Consider the following 18937-nt stretch of genomic DNA (forward strand, 5'->3'; position numbering starts at 1 on the left):
GTATGCCTGCTAGTACTCCTGTCTTGGGATGTGATAGCCAAAGTGCTCTCTATTTGGCCAAGAAAGCCATGTTTCATGCACGGACAAAGCACATTGATGTGCGATACCACTTCATACGACAGGTATTGGAGGATGGTCTAGTCACCTTGACTAAGATTCACACACAAGATAACCCTGCAGATGTTCTCACCAAGAGTCTTGCTAAGGCTCAACATGAGCATTGCATATAGTTGGTGGGAGTTGGTTAACTTAAAGGCGTCATTTATGCCTTTAAGTGGGAGGTTGTTGGGTTAAAGGCCTAAATAACCCCTTTTTGTACATTTTTATACTTTGTCCAGGTTCAATATGAACCTGGACAAATATGAACCTGGACACATTTCTTAAAGGTCACTTATAATAAAAGTGGGAAAACCCAACACTCACTTATTGAGTTTTCCCCAAAAACGTGAGCCCTCTCTCTCTCCCTCTTCGTTCTGCTAGCGCTTCCTCTCCTGCTGGCTTTCGCCACCCCTCTCTGCACACACACTGCACATCTTCACGTGCTCTATCACTTGCACACACCGCCGCGCGCTCAACCCCAAGTTGGTTGCAGATGATCCCCCATTTTCAGCCATAAAAACGTAGCCAAAACAATCATTTTCAGCAACCAAAACAGTCCCGAACAACAGCAGATAGAAGACTACAGATTTCAGCCATCGAGTCGTCATCGTCAACACCGTCGTCGTCATCGGCATAGTTCCATTGCATCAGTCCTTTGCATACGCATTGTACACCTTTCTGCAATCAAAGTAGACCACTTTCGCCGACGAGAGTGGGGCCTTCGGAGGAGGGTTTTACAACCTCTCGGTGTCGTATCTCTTCTCTCTCCTTCTCTCAGTCTCATTCACTTGCACGCACAATATCCACTCACTTTGTTCGTGACCACAGCACTCTCCATAAGACGGAAGCTCTCTCTTTCCCTAAGAACTAAAAGGAACATTGAACAATAAAGATCACTAATCTTGAGAAAATACAACATTCATTCCGCTGCACCTTACATTGGTATCAGAGCTTTGGAAGTGTTCTGCATTACTCAAGGAAAGAACCACAAGAATTTTTTTAGCTTGTTGCGATCGCATGAACCCAAGTTTACTTGGGCGTGGCGATTCCTAATCGTGTTTTGTTGAAGAGTGACAGGAATCCCAAGAAAGAAGGGCTTGTCCAGCCTCCCCTTGTGTCTCTTTTCACTCATTGAGAGCGGACCGTGCACTTAGCGGCCGGCCAATCGACGTGAGGTGGGAAAAAGCAACCTTGGTGTGAGCGCAAGGCCGCCAAGGGGTGCGCCCGTAGAAAAGGGTAGAACTCGGGTAAAGAGAAGATCCTTCTCCAACGCAATTTGCAAGCGAAAGAAAACCTCAAGAACCCCAAGAACCCAAGACCCTCAAGACTCAAGAACCTCAAGAACCCAAGATTTACGAATCAAGGACCTCAAGAACCTCAAGACCCTCAAGAACCCAAGTTCCTCGCGAGCTTAAGACCCCAAGATCATAGTGCATGGTCGTCACCCAAAGCGGCATGGATACTTCGCATTCACGTGATGAGCATGACAGAGGCGACGAAGGATTCTCCCCACCAAGAGATTTTTCCAACCCTCCCCCTTCACCATCTACGCCAGACCCTATGGAGACAAAGATGAATCAGATGATGGCCATGATGGATAGACAGGAAGACAAATGCCTTGCTTTAGAACGCGAGCGCGACGCAAGAAAAGAAAGAAAAGAACTAAGGAAGGAAGAAGCGGCAGCACGAAACGCAGCATTGGAGGCCGATCGTGCCGCTCATAGATTGGCTATGGAGACCGAGCGTGAAGCTCGTAGAGTGGCTTTCGAGGCCGAGGGTGAGGCTAGACGAGAGCTACGCACTCAAGAATTGATTGCCCAAGTCCTAGCCTCGAAGAACGAACCACCCAAAGATCGTGGAAGTTCGTCAGGTGGCGCAGGCCACGACACGGATTCCAACCATCCAGTCACAGAAAAGTTGATTTTCAGTAAGTATGACGGTAAGATGGATGCTACAGTTATTCATTCTTGGTTGCATCAATTTAATGCTTATTTTGCCACAACTAACAAGACAAGCAATAGCAAAGTTTTGACGGTAGCTATGTACCTTGCCGGTGATGCCATTAATTGGTACCACGGTGGGCAAGAGGCACAGCTAGCCGCGCACCTAGAGGCAGCCGACGATTTCACGCCCCTCTCTTTTAGTTGGACTGATTTCCAAGACAAGCTCAAGGCGCGGTTTATGCCACCTCAGTACCTCGCACGATTGAAGGACAATTGGCACGCTCTCAAGCAAAATGGTATGCCGGTTATGTCTTTTTGTAATCATGTTTTGCAGCTTGGTATCCAATTACGCATGTCGGATGATGAGCGCAAAGAGGCTTTTCTCTTTCTCTTTGGATTGGACGAGTATATCAAGTACCATGTCGAGGTATTCGATTCCATCGATATCAACAAGGCGGTAGCGATTGCTCTCGCTCAGGAGATGAAGCACAACAAGGGAAAGCCTAAGGAGAACAAGACCTCCACAAGTACCTCCCAGACTTCTCAGAACCGTCAGAACGGTAAGAACGGTAAGAATGATAACTCTTCTAACCAATCTACCAACAGTATCTCATCAAAGAATTCTTCCAATGAATCTAAGGGTAAAGCTAACACAACTGCTAAACCTAAGCTTACTCCAGATGAAAAGGTAGCAAAGGAATTGTAGGAGGTTACATCACTTCGGAAGAACAAAGCACTTATTCTAAGGAAGGTCGTTGTTTTCATTGTCACATTAAGGGTCACATAAAACGAACATGTCCTAAGCTTGAATCGAATGAATCTAAAGAACCCACTACATTATCAATGCAATGAATGATAACACGATTGTGCCCAAAGTTTCTTAGGACCCTCCCATTGATGATTTTCTCATTAAATGTTATGGTCGTACGTCGGGGCAACGTTTTGTCATATTGTTTGACCCAGGTAGTATGCATGATGTGATCAGTTCCTCTCTTGTTGAGAAAGCCCGCCTCGAAGTTAGTCTGAGATCTCCTATCAAGGTCTCTGGCTTTCGTCCTGGTATGGACGCTCTCATCACCGAGGAATGCCTTGATGTGTTGTTTGCAATCCAACAGACTGCCTTCACTAGAATATTTTTTGTTTCTCCTCTCTCAGAATGTGATATGATTTTAGGCATTAAGTGGTTTCGTGAGACTAATGCTGTCATAAAATTTGCGGCTAACACTATAACTCTCAATGCCGACAGTGATTCTCCTACTGTCTTTCATGGAGTGGATACTTCTCCTTCTCCATCTCTCATTGCTAATATGCAGGACAAGGCTGAAAGGATTCGAGATAAGGAAACTCTCTCAGTCTCTTTTTCTCCACAGCATGACACACAGAACTTGCATGTTTATGAGAAGCATGATGATTTGACGGATAATGATTTGCATAATGATTTGGATGATAAAGACCAGCATGATGATTTGCATGAAGCAGATGTGATTGTTCACAAGGATGAGGTGTTAGTGGATTCTTTTTCTAGCGAAGCTAACCTCGTTGCAGATTCGATCAATCACGAAGAACCGATCTTGGCTCTCGAGCCTTGGACCAAAGAACCCTCACAGGAAGTATTGTGTGTTCGCATGATTGATACGCACGCATTGTTCGAGTGTTTCATTCGTGACGGTTTCCTATATTTTAGACAGCATCGTTACGTGATCCCTTTTACTAGGCATGACATATTGTATGTTGAGCACGTTTCTATCATGGATGAGCACGAATGTATGCGGATTGTTCATGAAAAGTTGAAAAGTTTGTATGTCAGGAAGTCGCATTCCATGTGTCTTCCTTGGCATGACATAGTTTACGAAAGAGCACATGATCGTATGAGCACCAAGCATGGGCATTTCCATTGTGATTTGCCACAGTTGATTGATTTCGATCAAACAAAAAAGATTCGATTGGATTGTTTGCATGTGTTTGATGAACGGGTTGTCACTCCGTCTCTATGTTCATTTATATTGCATACACAATCTTTAGAGAAGACAAGATTTGTTTCCTTCACTTTACATGGAATGGATATGTTCATGGTTTTGTGTTGGAGATGGTTTCAGGAATTTTTAACCATGGAGATTCTTGAAGACAACAGAAGCAGGATACTCGACGAAGTTGAAGCATCACAGGAGCCACAGAAGACTTTGTGTCACTTTCGGCGCGGCCCAAAGACGCAAGCGTTGCAGACCTTTATGAAGTTCAAGTATCACATGACCCACACATCAGAGTGGGCCGGCGAAGAGTCCCTTCCAGGATTCCGGATGCTGTTGGCGATCTCCCTCGACGCCATACAGTTCAGTACCAATACCTCGCTTTGAAAAGGAGGGGATGTCACGTGACACATCCGAACCCTGTGTCCGTGGACAAGCTACACCATAGCAGGGTTCCCATCAGTTCAGTCAAGTCTAGATTAGCAGTGATCTGGCACTTTTGTGAGTCTATTTGTAGACAGTGCATGCCCAGTCACTTGGCATAGATGCATATCCTCCAGTTGCACACAGCATGATCATCGGAATTCCCATCATTTAGGGGAATTTTCCAGTGCATTTAGCCTATTTCCTTATTTATTGCTTATTTTCAGTTATTATTTTTAAGTGACTTTCCAACAAAAGTAGGTAGGGCAATTTTGCTAAGTTAATAAGAAGCAAACCTAAGTTAGCACTTTCTAGTAGAAGAGGCAGCAGGAGTTTCCCGCTCAACAGGCAACTTCTCAACAAACCACCCCCCCCCCCCCCCCCCCCCCCCCCCAGTAGACCCTCGCCATCCCCATCCCTCCCTTGGCGTTTTTCACAACATTACACCTCGCCTTGAAATCCCTCCCCCCCCTTTCTGGCGACAGTCTTTGCAGATCAGCCCAAAGACTTAGCGTTTTTGGATAGCAACCCATCAGCAAAACGCCAGCAACCCAGATCAGCGTTTTGATTTGCAGACATAAATCAGCCTAGCGTTTTTGTGAGAAGACACAGCCAGCCAGCGTTTTTGGTTTCAGCACCTAACCGCCACAGAGACACGCAGATTTTCAGCCTTATGCACCGTAGCAGATTCCCCCCAAGTTGATTGCAAATGATCCCCCATTTTCAGCCATAAAAACGCAGCCAAAACAGTCATTTTCAGCCACCAAAACAGTCCCGAAAAACAGCAGATAGAAGACTACAGATTTCAGCCATTGAGTCGTCGTCGTCATCAGCGTCGTCGTCATCGGCATAGTCCCATTGCATCAGTCCTTTGCATACGCATTGTACACCTTTGTGCAATCAAAGTAGACCACTCTCGCCGACGAGAGTGGGGCCTTCGGAGGAGGGTTTTACAACCTCTCGGTGTTGTATCTCTTCTCTCTCCTTCTCTCGGTCTCATTCACTTGCACGCACAATATTCACTCACTTTGTTCGTGACCACAGCACTCTCCATAAGACGGAAAGCTCTCTCTTTCCCTAAGAACTAAAAGGAACCTTGAGCAATAAAGATCACTAATCTTGAGAAAATACAACATTCATTCCGCTGCACCTTACAAGTATGATGGGTCGCCACTATCCAAGTGGTATCCCCTCCCTTTGGTGTGAGGCATGAACACATCGACTACGGCACAAGACCCGTTTCACATATGTCCTAGCAGCCTCTCAAGAGTTCACAGTTGTACCACATCCAAATAAGTCGTGAAAAACCCCCTAGTGGTCTACCATCATCACCTGGACAAGAGGTATGAGTCAAACTATGCACTACATCTCTCAACGCATGTAAGGAAAAAGGAGCCATCAACTGAAGGCACATGTCTGTAGTTACTCGCCTCCTCGTGAAGTACCAAACTTAATCTCTAGCCTATAAAATCTCTCGTGTGCCTACCTCCATTGTGAACAAGTGCTCATAAATATCTGAAGCAATAGCTAGCACTTGGTATGGCTCCATATGCAACACCCTGCAGAATCCCTAATTGCATGCATCGTAGACCCGGCTGGTCTCTGTGTGCATAGCAAAGAAGTCCTTGTTCATCCTATCCCCTCTCAAGATCCAATGGGACACAGAGCATGAGAGTAAAACTCAAACCTCATGTCCTGGAGTAGTCGTAGCTCCTCCAAAATGTCGTAGCTCCTCCAAAATCTATGTATGTCTGCCTACAAAGTAAGGATCATGTGGAGAGTTTTGAGCTCATCAGGTAGCACAAGTAGAGATGCGGACTCCAACAATCCAGTCACTCAGAAGTTGACGTTCAGTAAGTATGACGGTAAGATGGATGCTAATGTTATTCATTCTTGGTTGCAGCAATTTAATGCTTTCTTTGCGACAACTAAGAAAACAGAAAATAGCAAGGTTTTGACGGCAGTCATGTATCTTGTCGGTGATGCCATTAATTGGTATCAAGCATGGCGAGAGACACAATTGGCTGCACACCTAGAGAAAGCCGAGGAAGGTGTGCCCCTTTCTTTCAATTGGGCCAACTTCCAAGACATGCTCAAGGCGCGGTTTATGCCACCTCAGTACCTAGCGCCGTTGAAAGAAGATTGGCGCAATCTCAAGCAAAATGGTATGTCAATCATGTCTTTCTGTAACCGTGTTTTGCAGCTCGGCACCCAATTACGCAACTCGGATGATGGGCACAAAGAGGCATTCCTTTTCGGGTTGGACGAGTATATCAAATATGATGTCAAAGTAATCGACCCCGTGGATCTCAACAAGGCAGTAGCGATTGCTCTCGCACACGAGATGAAGCACAACAAAGAAAAGCCTAAGGTAAACAAGTCTTCTCACAGTACCTCTCAGACTCCTCAGAACCCAGAGAACGGTAAGAATGGTAAGAATGGTAGCTCTTCTAGCCCATCTTCCTCTTATCCTTCCAAAAAGAACTCTCAAAATGAATCTAAGGGTAAAGCTAAAACACCTGCTAAACCTAAGCTAACCCTAGATGAAAAAGCTGCACAAGGAATTATAGGAGGACACATAACGCCAGAAGAACAAGTCATTTATGCTAAGAAAGGTCGATGTTATCAATGTCACATCAAGGGTCATATAAAGAAGGCATGTCCTAAGACACCACCACCTAAAGAACCCAAAGCATTGACAGCTACCACAAGCACTTTAGTAAACCAATCTGATTCCCCACATGTTTCTGACACACACATTGATGAGTCTCTCTTTAAATGTTATGGTCATGTGAAGGGTCAACGTTTTGTCATATTGTTTGATTCTGGCAGTATGCATGATGTGATTGGTGACTCTCTTGTAGAGAGAGCCCGCCTGGAGGTTAGCCAGACAACTCCTCTCGAGGTTTCGTGCTTCGCTCCCGCTATGGACTCTCTCATCACGCAAGAGTGCCTTGATGTGTTATTCACTATTCAACAAGCTTCCTTCCGTAGAAAATCGTGTCTCCTCTCTCAGGATGTGATATGATTTTGGACATTCAATGGTTTCGTGAGCATAACCCTCTCATTGATTGGGCACACAATACGCTCACTCTAAAAGCCAAAAGTGGCTCTCCCATGATCATTCGTGGTGAGGAGGGTCTGCATTCTTTACCTCTCATTTCTCATGTGCAGGCGAAGCGTGAATTACGAAGAGGAGCACAAGCGGCATTCATCTATGCCTCTCCAATTACCCACAGTGTTACGGCTCCGAATAGGTATTCAGCTTTGTTTACCAAATATGAGCACCTCTTTTTGCAGGATGATCTTCCACCCCGTCTCCCTCCCGAGCGGCCGGAGGACCATAAGGCTCCCTACCGTTTGAACAAAACTCAAGAAGAAGAGTTGGAGCGGCAACTCACGGAGTTGGTGGCCAGAGGATTCATACGTCCTAGTGTAAGTCCTTTTGCTGCTCCTATCTTATGGTTCGTCTCGTTTGTGTGTTGATTACAGGGCTTTGAACAAGATGACCGTCAAGAACAAGTTTCCAATGTCTCGCACTGAGTATATCCTAGATAGGCTCAATGGGGGCAAGGTTTTTAGTAAGGTCGATCTCAAAAGTGGATACCATAAGGTAAGGGTATTTAAAGGTGACATCTACAAGACCGCCTTTTGCACAGAGCGAGGGCAATGAGAGTATGTGGTTATGTCTTTTGGATTGACAGGTGCCATGGGTACATTTAACCATCTCATGGTAAGCCGTTTTGGCAATATGATTGGCGTGTGTGTGTTTATCTTTCTTGATGATATTCTCATTTTTTCTACATCGTGGGAGCAACATGAAAAGGATGTAAAAAGGGTTTTAGCCCGTTTGGATGAGTGTCAATTGTACATTGCAACTAAGAAATTTGAGTTTTTTCTTACTGAAGTTACTTATCTGGGGTATATCATTTTTGCAAAAGGTGTCAAGCTCAATCCCACGAAGGTAGAACAGGTTCGTAATTGGGATTTGCCCAAAACTACATATAATTTGCGTTTTTTTCTTGGTTTATGTCAAGCATATAGTTTGCACATAGAGAATTTTGCACGCATTGCCACACCCATGACAGATGTTTTAAAAGGGGTAAAAACTCGTCGCCAACGCGTGGTTTTGCCCGAGGCATCCGTTGAGGCTTTCGCAGCTCTCAAGGTTGCGGTCACAAAAGCGCCGTGTCTCATCCTTGCCTCTTGGGAAGACCCGTTTGAGGTATAGACGGATGCGAGCAATGACGCCATAGGTGTGACGCTCGAATTTTGTTGATGCCTTTGCTCTTGAAGATCGAGAGAAAACCTTTGAACTTTGTGAAGCTTCTCTTCACCGGGGTGAAGCCCCTCCCCTCTTCACAATCTTTAGTTGCTTTGGAGTGCTTTTGAAAACTTTGGGAACTTCCTTGAATTATGTCTTGAATACGATTGAAATTCTCTTTGAAGCCTTGCTAGCTTTGATGGGCTCATGGTTCGAAATTAAAGCCTTAATTAATGTTGAAGTTTTGCTTTGAAGGTGAAAGCTTTGTATCTCTTTGCTTGAAGCTCCTTTGAATGCTCGTTAAAAGATCTCTATTCTTTTGTCGTGAAAATCCTCTTTACATAGAGGATGTGGCTAGGCTTATTAATCTCGCACAAATCTGCCTTTAGGAGCAGCCTTATAGCCAAGCATGGGAACGGTCCCCTAGAAGAGGCTTGGGACAGCAGGGTTACGGGAAACACCCCTTAAAAGGGGTTTGGAGCTTCTGGAGATCCCCGTGGGAAGGCGGAGAGCTAATGTGGCGCGCGAGAGTGGTCGCTTGCGGACCCGACAGATAGCATAGGGCAAATTTAATGTGGGTTGGCGTTCGAACCCGAGTTCGAGACAAAGGCAGTGCTGTGGGAATTCCCACTTGCGGAGCTAAGGCGGCAATAGGGCGAGGTCTGGACTCATGTGTGTACCCCTAATTGCGGACCTGACCGCTTCCAAAAGCGCAATTTGCCGCCCACTTCAGATTCCCCCAGCTTGCACAGAATCGAGCCCACACCCTCCACGCCCAATATAGCCTACCCAATTTGGGATAAGCCAACAAGGCTCACAAGCTTTGCTTGTCTAGAGCTCCAAAAAAGTGGTGATTAGCCTACTCTGGTAGAGATAAGCACACACACACACACACACACACATCTATTTTTGATGAAATGCTGGGGATGGAGATGAGAGGGCTTCCCGACTCGGAATTCAGAGCTTTAAGGCTCTATGGAAACCTCGCAAGGTGTACTCCAGAATGAGGTGAGCAATACATGGTGATTCCGAAATCGGAGAGATTAATTGAAGATGCAAACAACTAGAAAATCGGCACCAAATATTGATTAGAAATACAATAATGGATGATAATCCTCTCCCTAATCAAGCCTACCTAGGCATGGAGGGTAGTGGCCTCTTGGGTGTGCCAAGGACATTCCCACACATAGCTAGATTAGGGCTTAATTAGAGAGGGATGCAACTAGTTATGGAAAATGCCAATGGACAATAACGATAATTAAGAAATACTAATCTCTCGAATGGAGATGCTAATCACTAACACACAAATGCATGACAACAAACCTAGCTAGCAAACCATGGCACTCTAATACCACTTAATGGGAATGGGATGTACTAGCTAGGGTGGATGAAAGACAAACATCGTGCACACAATGAGTGTGTGTAGGCTAGATTATCACTCAAGCGAATTAGGTCCCAACATAGATTAACTTGGATTCATAAACACGATCTTCAGTAGTTTGCTAACCCATCACAAGCTCACCATAAACAAGAGAGATGTAATGCAAACATGGAATGGATTTGTTTATTCATGAAATGAGCTTTAAGTGGCTCTACAGCCTTGCACCACTACATGTGGGATAATTCCACCTTTTCTCTCCTTGACTCACACTCTAGTGACTCTAGGACAAAGTTCATACCTTACAGAGAATCGCATCATTCTTGCCGTGCCAAGGCATGCCCAAAAGGACATCACAATTGCCCAACTTCATAATGTGGAAATCGGCTTTTCCATGATAATCTTGCATAGTCACTGAAAGAGCACCAATGAGCAGTACCACTTTTTGAGTTTGCCCCGTTCCTAGTGTGGCTTCAATTTCTCCACCCCTCTGCATCATAATCAAAGTGCATCTGCTTCAAGAATTCTGGGTGGATGAAGTTCTCTCAAGCTCCCGGGTAAAAAAAAAAAAAAGAGCTTTGTCACAAGACGGGCACCACGTGCCAATAATAGAGAACAGACTGAACAGACTTTTAGCACTTCAATAACAACTGAACTGAAAGAGAGATAGCAAAAGCAACACGGAGTGGCAGAATTCCACCCCAAAGAATACTGGCCCCAAACCTTGGCGCCCCTTTTGGTATTTCTTTATATTACTTAAACTCAATACAATGTCGGTACTCGTGCTTTGCACCTTCTCATCGAAGCGTGCCAGAGAATGAGCCCTCTGCACATATTTAAAGGCCCTTGGCCTCAAAAGCACTTACATGAAAAGCAGTTAACTCAAAAGCATCTGGTCCAAAAGCAGATGCTCAAAAGCTGCCAACGTAAATCACCGAAATTTGTACAGAGTGCCACGTTAGCAAGCCAGCACAAGAAGCGAAAATCCATACAAGTTGCTACGTCATCAATCAACGCGAAATCCGGAGATCCGTATTGGTTGCCACGTCATCACTTCTTTATGTTATTCTTTTTTGTGTGTGTATCAACGAAACCGCGAAACGCATTTCGGCGTGAATGAAATGTGAAACGGCTGAAACGCGTGAACGTTTCGGTGTGCGGGTGAAACGCCATCAGTGAAATGGCTAAAAAATTTGGGGCTTTTTTCCGAAATCGCACCCTTAGGCTAATCAAAGACTGCAGGGCATCGTGAGCCTTTGTCTGGGTAAATTTAAGGAGTGGCGACAGGTCCAGACTCCGATTCTACGAGCGTTGACGGCTGGCTACGACTCCCTGGGAGTGCTCAACGATATGGATAATGGTTCAATTGCTCTCTCTCTCTCTCTCTCTCTCTCTCTCTCTCTCTCTCTCTCTCTCTCTCTCTCTCTCTCTCTCTCTCTCTCTACAGCAGACAGCAGACAAATTGACAATTGAATTGTATGTCTGATCATTGATCATTGATGTCACATGTGACCTGTCTGCTAACTGAGAGAGAGAGAGAGAGAGCCTTATGTCACGTGACTCACGTCTGGGTCCCGACTCCCACACATGTTCTCGACTCTCAAGTCTCTGTTGCTCTGGAGTTTAACTCGGAGATTTTTGCTTGTTGAGAGAGAGAGAGAGAGAGAGAGAGAGAGAGATTACAATACTTTGCTTTGTTTCTTGATGAATCTTGAAATTGGCAATGCGAGGTCAATTTCTCACATGTGTTACATGTATCAAAATTTGCAGGGATGAGAATCTTCGATCATGGTGAGGAGACAGATAAGGCAACCAGTAAATGAGAGGGATCCATGGGAGTCTACAGTTTTCATTTCCAAATATCACAAATCTAGCTCTCGAAGGGTTGTATGTAAGCTGTGTGGAGATGTGCTCACAGGAGGTGTGACCCGCTTGTAAGCCCATTACGCTTGGATCGGAAGCAAAGGGAGAGATGCATGCAAATCTGTCTCCGAATAGTTGTGGCTTTCTTTTGGGGGTGAGCGGGCAAAGTACATCGGTATTGTAATGCCCTCTCTTGAGCCCCCAATAGATGAAGAGGCCCTCTTAAAGAAAGTCCAAGATGAAAAAGGTAAATTGGCTGCTCAAAACCCTCCCTTGGATATGGTGGGTGCTACTTCTAGTACTCCACGAGCCTCGACTCCAAATATCCAAACTACATCTAGTACTCCGCGAGCCTCGACTCCAAATATCTCTTCCACCTGTCGTGCTCCAAATGTTACTGCTAGTGTGGAAGATAGCAATGCAGGAGATGCTATAGAAGCTAGCACTCAAGACGTGGATACTAGTCACGCTGCTCCTTCTATTAGCGCCACACAAGCAACTCCTTCCCAACCAGAAGTGGGACAACTTGGAGTAGGTACGCATAAGAAGAGGGCTCGCACATCTGGGCACTCTTCTACATTACATGATGTTTGGGCTCCTAGCTTGAAGAAGGCAGCGGAGATTGCCGAGGAGCGTTTTTTTTTACCAATGGAACATTGTATTCCATGTTGCACGCACAGGGGCCTACAAAAGATTTGTGAATGCTGTCTCAATGGCTGCAGCTATGGGAGCGCCAATTACTCCTACCGGATTTGAGGCACTTCGCACTAGCAGATTGACACGTCAAGTAGACATGGTTCATGAGCAATTGCAGGGTCATAGAGATTCTTGGGCAGCATATGGCTGCACTATCATATCGAATGGTTGGAAAGATGTGCGAAAGCACATCCTCGTCTCTTGTTGTACCGGCACAACATCTTTGAGAGCCATTGATGTGTCAGGAGCTGGCATACGAATCACTGATATGTTTCTTGTCCTTATTTCTTGTCTCTTGGAAATCAAAGCATAGAGCATCATAGTTCAGAGTGAAGTGTTTCTTACAAGTTACAAGTTACAAGATTCGAATCCCAAATGTGCAGGAGAGCTTATTTTTCAGCACATTCGAGATGCTATCGAAAAGGTTGGGCCACAACATCTGGTGCAAGTGGTAACAGACAATGCAAACAATTGCAAGCTTATGGGTGAAATGGTCGAAGCAGCATACCCACACATAGTATGGAGTCCGTGTGCAACACACTCCATTGATCTTATGATGGAAGATATTGGTGCACTACCATTGGTGACTACACTAGTTGATAAAGCTCTACAGCTTATCAACTTCGTTCATTGCAAATCATTTGCTCTAGGGTTGTTCATTGCCCATTGCAAATGGGCTCTCAAGAAGCCGGCAAAGACCCAATTTTGCTATATCTTTATTGTCTTGTGCCGGTGAGCTTCTCAAAGGTTTCTTATTCTTTGAATGCCCATTTTTTAGACTTATGTGAAGCTCAAATATACATTGCTTTATGTACAACTTGACGAAATGCAAAGATGACTTGCATCGTATGGTGGTAGATGAAAGGTGGTTAAATTGGCAGGACTCCACCACTCCTGCTGCCGTGGTGATCCTTGATGGGGTGATTTGCAACAACACGTTTTGGATTGATGGCCTTCAGGCAGCTCTTGAACCGATTGTTAGCGTTTTACGCTTATGTGATAGTGAGGGATCCACCCTCGGTCTACTCTACGAGTTCATGGCCAAGTTGAGGGTAGCCATACGTGATTGCACGTCATTGAGCTCAGACAGGTAACCTTTTTGAAATATTTATCTTTCTTTCAAGTCTTAACTCTTATGGCATTATACATATCGTAGTTCACAAGTAATTATGTGAACTTGTGACATGTAGGGTAAGCATCATGCTTGACATATTTGATGTACGATGGAATTGCTTTTGCGGTCCTATACATTGTGTAGCCCACATGCTACATCCGGCTTGGAGAAGTGAGACTCAAAGATCCGATTGTGTGCTTTTGACCGGATGGAATGAATATGTGGAGAGAATCTATCGAAACACTGGTCATGCGCAGAATCGACTAGAAGAGGATCTTTTGGAGTATAGAGATAAAGATCTCTAAAGTCTACAGGTATAAGGCTTCAAAGCACAATCATAAAGAGCATATTCTAAAGTCTTCAAAGCTTGCAAAATGTGTCTTGATTCTTGTGAGAAATTATACAAATAGGTGACAGGGGAGATTTTTCTTGTGCAATTGCCAAAGATGTTGAAAACCAAGCACTTCCAATTTCATGGTGGGAAAAATTTGGGGGTTTGACACCCATATTGCAGTCTTTGGCTTTTCGGGTCCTCTCCCAAGAGGTGAGCTCATCCGGTGCGGAAAGGCTATGAATTATAATGGGGGACATACATACAAAAGATCGAAATAGGTGAGCTTCTCAATGAGAATTTAGCTTTGGTCATACGCTCTATGGTTCGTTGCAGTGAATAGTCTATGCATTTTGCCTAACTTGGTGTGTTTTAACTTTTCTGTAGGCTCAATACTCCCCAGCTTGATAGGTTGGCATTTGTTAATGCCAATCTTCGGGTATTGGAGAAGGCGGGTGGATTGGATAGTGCCGGCCCTGTCAGTTGGCTACCAAAGCAAGTGGATCATCGACAGATTGTAGTTGAGGCAGCTGACATCTCACATCTCCAACCACATACACCTGAGGACGATGTGTATGATTTCATCCGTGAGGACATGATGAGGTTCTCACGACAGACTCGTTCGACTACACGTCGCCGACGTGGGGAGTCCCCAAGTGACGTAAAGGATTAAAATAATCCAGGACCCGCACGCACGCTAAAATTGATGGCGTGGCAGATTTTCGAAAATTGCGCTGACATGATGATGTGGCAGGCTGTACGGATTTCCGCGATTTACGCTGGCAGCTTTTTGGCTTTGCTTTTGGACCAGATGCTTTTGAGTTTGAAGGCTTTTTACTGTAATTGCTTTTTATGCCAAGGGCCTTTAAATATGAGGTTAGGGCTCATTCTCAGGCATGCTTCCTGGCGAAGGTGCAGAGTCTCGAGTACCGGCTTGTATTGTGTTGATGCAATATAAAGAAATACCGAAATGGGCGCCAAGGTTCGGGGCCAATACTCTCTGGGGTGAAATTCCTCCACTCCGTGTCGTGTGTCGTCTCTCTCTTTCAGTTCAGTTGTTATTGAAGTGTTAAAAGTCTGCTCGGTCTGTTCTTTTCTATTGGCACGTGGTGCCCATCTTGTGACACTGTGCACACCTATTATGTATATATATAATACTATATATACCCAAAATTGGCGTTTCGGTCATACGTTTCACCGAGGCTCCTCTCAAGGGTGAGGGTGAAACTCCCCGTTTCGGGGTAAAACGTTTCGGGTCTGAAACGTTTCGCGGTTACGCTGGTGTGTATGTGGGTCCAGCTTTATTTTCATGCCTTTATGTCCTGTGGGCTCCATCGGACGGGGTCCCAAAAGTTGGTGGAACTTTTACTTTTTCTATTGCTTCTTTTTAGGGTTTAGGCCTCTCGGTCGGGATCTGAAGATTGGCTCCGTTATACAGTGGCTTGACACGTCAACAATTTGTGACATCCCCCCTTCTTCAAAGAAAGTAATCATCCGCGATTACAACATATCTGCAAAACAACTCAAGTTAGCTCAAAAATTTCCAAGGGACATTTCGAGGGACAATCAGTTTTCTCATTCCAAATCGGAGCTCTTGATTTCCTGAGTCGTTCACTTCCCAAAAGAATCTCATCCAATAAGGAGTCTCATTCCAAATCGAAACTCTTGATATCTTGGGTCGTTGCTTCCCAAAAGTATCTCATCCAATAAGGAATATTCAATGGGTGGCACATCACAATGCAACACAAATGCTCACATATGCATGTTATAAGACATAGAAACATAAAGTCACCGATGAACACTCCCCCCGCAAATAACCATACAGATCCGGGCCATGAGCTGTTCAACGACTCCCTGATTTCTCCTCCCGCAAATAACCTAAAAAGGTTCGGGCCATGAGATATAGAGGCCTTTTACAACCAAACGCCCCCCATTTTCAGGTGCCAGAGGAGGAGGTACCACCTGCCACTTGGGGCATCAGAGGGGGTAACATGTAATTCAAAAACCGTTGAAAACTTTGCAGCATCGGAAGATTCTACTGAGGATTCCGCGAAAGAATGTCGCGAAGCTCATCGAGGAGAAACTGCAAGTATTCTATTGAATCCATGAACGTCATGTCTTGGGTTCTTTATGGCTATGGCTTGTAAGACAGAGAGGTGCAGACAGGAGCGCGCCTGATGCGGGATGCAGTAAGGGTGGGAGTGGCTAATAAGTCTAGGGTCGGGACACAAAGATTCTTCAAATAAAATTCCAATAAACTTTGGAAGAGCCGATCTGCTCTGTCTGCTCTTTGGTGGGACCGGTATGCTTTCAGAAAAGCACACGCCTGAAGCTTTGATACCACTGTCACGAGACGAGCACCACGTGCCAACGAAAAAGAACCGACTGAACAGACTTTTAGCACTTCAATAACAACTGAACTAAAAGAGACAGACGACACAAGGAGTGGTGGAGTTCCACCTCGAGAGAGCACTCGCCCCAAACCTTGGCGCCCCTTTTGGTACTTCTTTATATTATTTGAACTCGCTACAACGACGGTACTCACGCTCTGCACCTTCACCCAGAAGAGTGTCAGAGATTGAGCCCTCTACACATATTTAAAGGCCATTGGCCTTGAAAAGCAGTTACATAAAAATCATTCAAACTCAAAATCATTTACATAAGCAGTCCAATAAGTTGGTGGGAACTTCTTCTGCTTATTCTTCTTATGCTTCTTAGGGTTTAGGCCTTTCGCCAAGGATCTGCAAGTTGGCTCCGTTCTTCAGTGGCTTGACACATCAGCAATTTGTGACTCTCTGCTACTGATGTGTCTAGTTTGCCCATTTGGTTTGATTTCCTAGTACCCACCAACTTATGAACTCTCGCCAAGGGGCCTAAATGACTTTAACTGAGCTAGTCACTCCTTTACTAGTCAAATTCCAGTGCCGATCGGCCCCCAACCATCTCGTGGCTACTTGGCCTTGACTCTAGCGAGTGAAACTCTCGTTGGCCTTTTCACACTGGCTATGCAATGTCCGAGCATTTGTGATTTCAAAAAGAGGCCCCCAAAAATTAAATAGAAACCACCAACAAATAAAGTTAGTGTTTGTCACAGTCTCGTGGCATACCCCCCCTCTTAAAATCACAAACGTCCTTGATTGCATACCTGTTATACATACCACAGATGATTTTAGTGTGATTAGCACCCTTTTATCGTCACATGTATCCGCAAGAAAAACTATCAAACAAGAGTACAAATGACCTTAAGAAATCTTCACACTTTTGTCGAACAGAAGTACAAATGACTAAATGAAAACTATCAAACAAGAGTACAAATAACTTAATGAAATCTTCACACTTTTATCGTGTCTATCTATCATAGAAGTGAGCATTGTACCTTATTTGTCAAGTAATGTATGTCACGATTGTGACTATGTTAACAGCAATACATCTACTCCTAGTTGCAGATACGCGAAGTGCCATGCCAAGCAGGAACCCTGCGCTTGGATGGCCATACCCCTTCGCCCAAAGGACGTATCTCTGCGCCAAAAGCCACACTCCTTCGACGACTGGTCACACCCCTTCGCTCTACGGGTGCAACTCTTCGCCCAATGGTTGCAGCTCTTCGCCGAAAGGATGTGTCTTTACGTCTAAAGTCATGTCTCTTCACCAAGAGACGTGCCTTTTCATTTATGTCTCTTCGTCTCCTATATAAGGAGCCCTTGTATCACACATATCAATCAATCAATCAAACACAAAGTATTCTGAATCTTGTTTCTGAGTTCAGTTCAAGTTTCTTAAGTCTTAATCATGAGTTTAAGTACTTAATTAAGGATTAGTACCTAGGATCCTCACAGTGGTATCAGAGCAAATTTTTTCCCGAGACCCGAAGGTTGTGAGCCTCTCACCCTCACCGCTACCCTCTTCCCCCCCCCCCCCCCCCCCCCTCTTTCCCGGAGTTGTATGGAAGCTGAAGAAAGGTGGTACACATGTGCATACAAGCATGAGGTAATTTGAAATTTATTATGATCCAATTATATACATAAAGGACAGAGATGCACATGTGGGCATGCGGGACTGCCACGTACCCAACCTCTTCATCGGGTGGTGTGCCTTCGGGATTGCACTCGCACCTCTTCGTATGAAAGGACGGTACCTCTTCACCTTGCTCACACCCTTCGCATACGGGTGTGTCGCTTCGCCTGTGTGCCCATTCACTCAACAAGGGGCTGAATTCCCTTTGCTGGCTGCTACATATCCAAAGGGCACCTCTTCGCGAGAGGGCACCAAGGAAGCCACCCCTTCCCAAAGATCACACCCCTTCCCTAAGAGTCACGCACATCGGAGGCTGAATTTCCTGCAAACGCTGGCTGGCAGAATTTGCTGCGCTGGCTGAATGAAGGGCTGAATCGCTGGCGTGCTGGCTGGGCTGCAACGCTGCATGCTCTTCACGCACCCCTTGGCGCACCCTCATGCTGAAACGCTGCCATGCTGAATTTCTTACGCTGATGATATTTCGCTGGCAGACTTACGTTAGCACTTAACTTATCATAAGTTCCAAAAACACTTTGGCCGGCCCAATTCTCCATGGTGTGGAAACTTTTTAAAAAAATCAGCCGGTCAGCCTCATATAAAAAAACCCCATGTGAACACCCTTATACATTAAAAAAAAAGGCAGCAATTTAAACTACCGCACGCTGCTCTTATCCCCTCACTCAACGTTGGCCTCTTCTCTCCCTCCTGCCTATGTATTGTACACGGCCATGGAAGACGCCCATACCTGAGTGCCCATTCCGCATCTCCGGAACACAACTGAGATTGCCGATGAAATCTTACCGGAGAATTTCCCTATACACGAAATGATTGTGATTCCAGATTCT

The 18937-nt window shown here is 45.1% G+C and overlaps 1 protein-coding gene and 1 pseudogene across 4 annotated transcripts in view; one reads left to right on the forward strand and one right to left on the reverse strand.

Moving 5' to 3' along the window:
- The window catches only part of LOC147431529 (nuclear pore complex protein), a 156596-nt gene that overhangs the window by 84630 nt on the left and 53029 nt on the right, over positions 1–18937 (reverse strand). The gene's annotated exons all lie outside the window — the stretch shown is intronic.
- LOC147431531 (uncharacterized) lies at positions 12067–14751 on the forward strand (annotated as a pseudogene).

This window comes from Adiantum capillus-veneris, chromosome 21 (genome assembly GCF_014529385.1).
Source record: "Adiantum capillus-veneris isolate H3 chromosome 21, ASM1452938v2, whole genome shotgun sequence".
NCBI lineage: Eukaryota > Viridiplantae > Streptophyta > Polypodiopsida > Polypodiales > Pteridaceae > Adiantum > Adiantum capillus-veneris.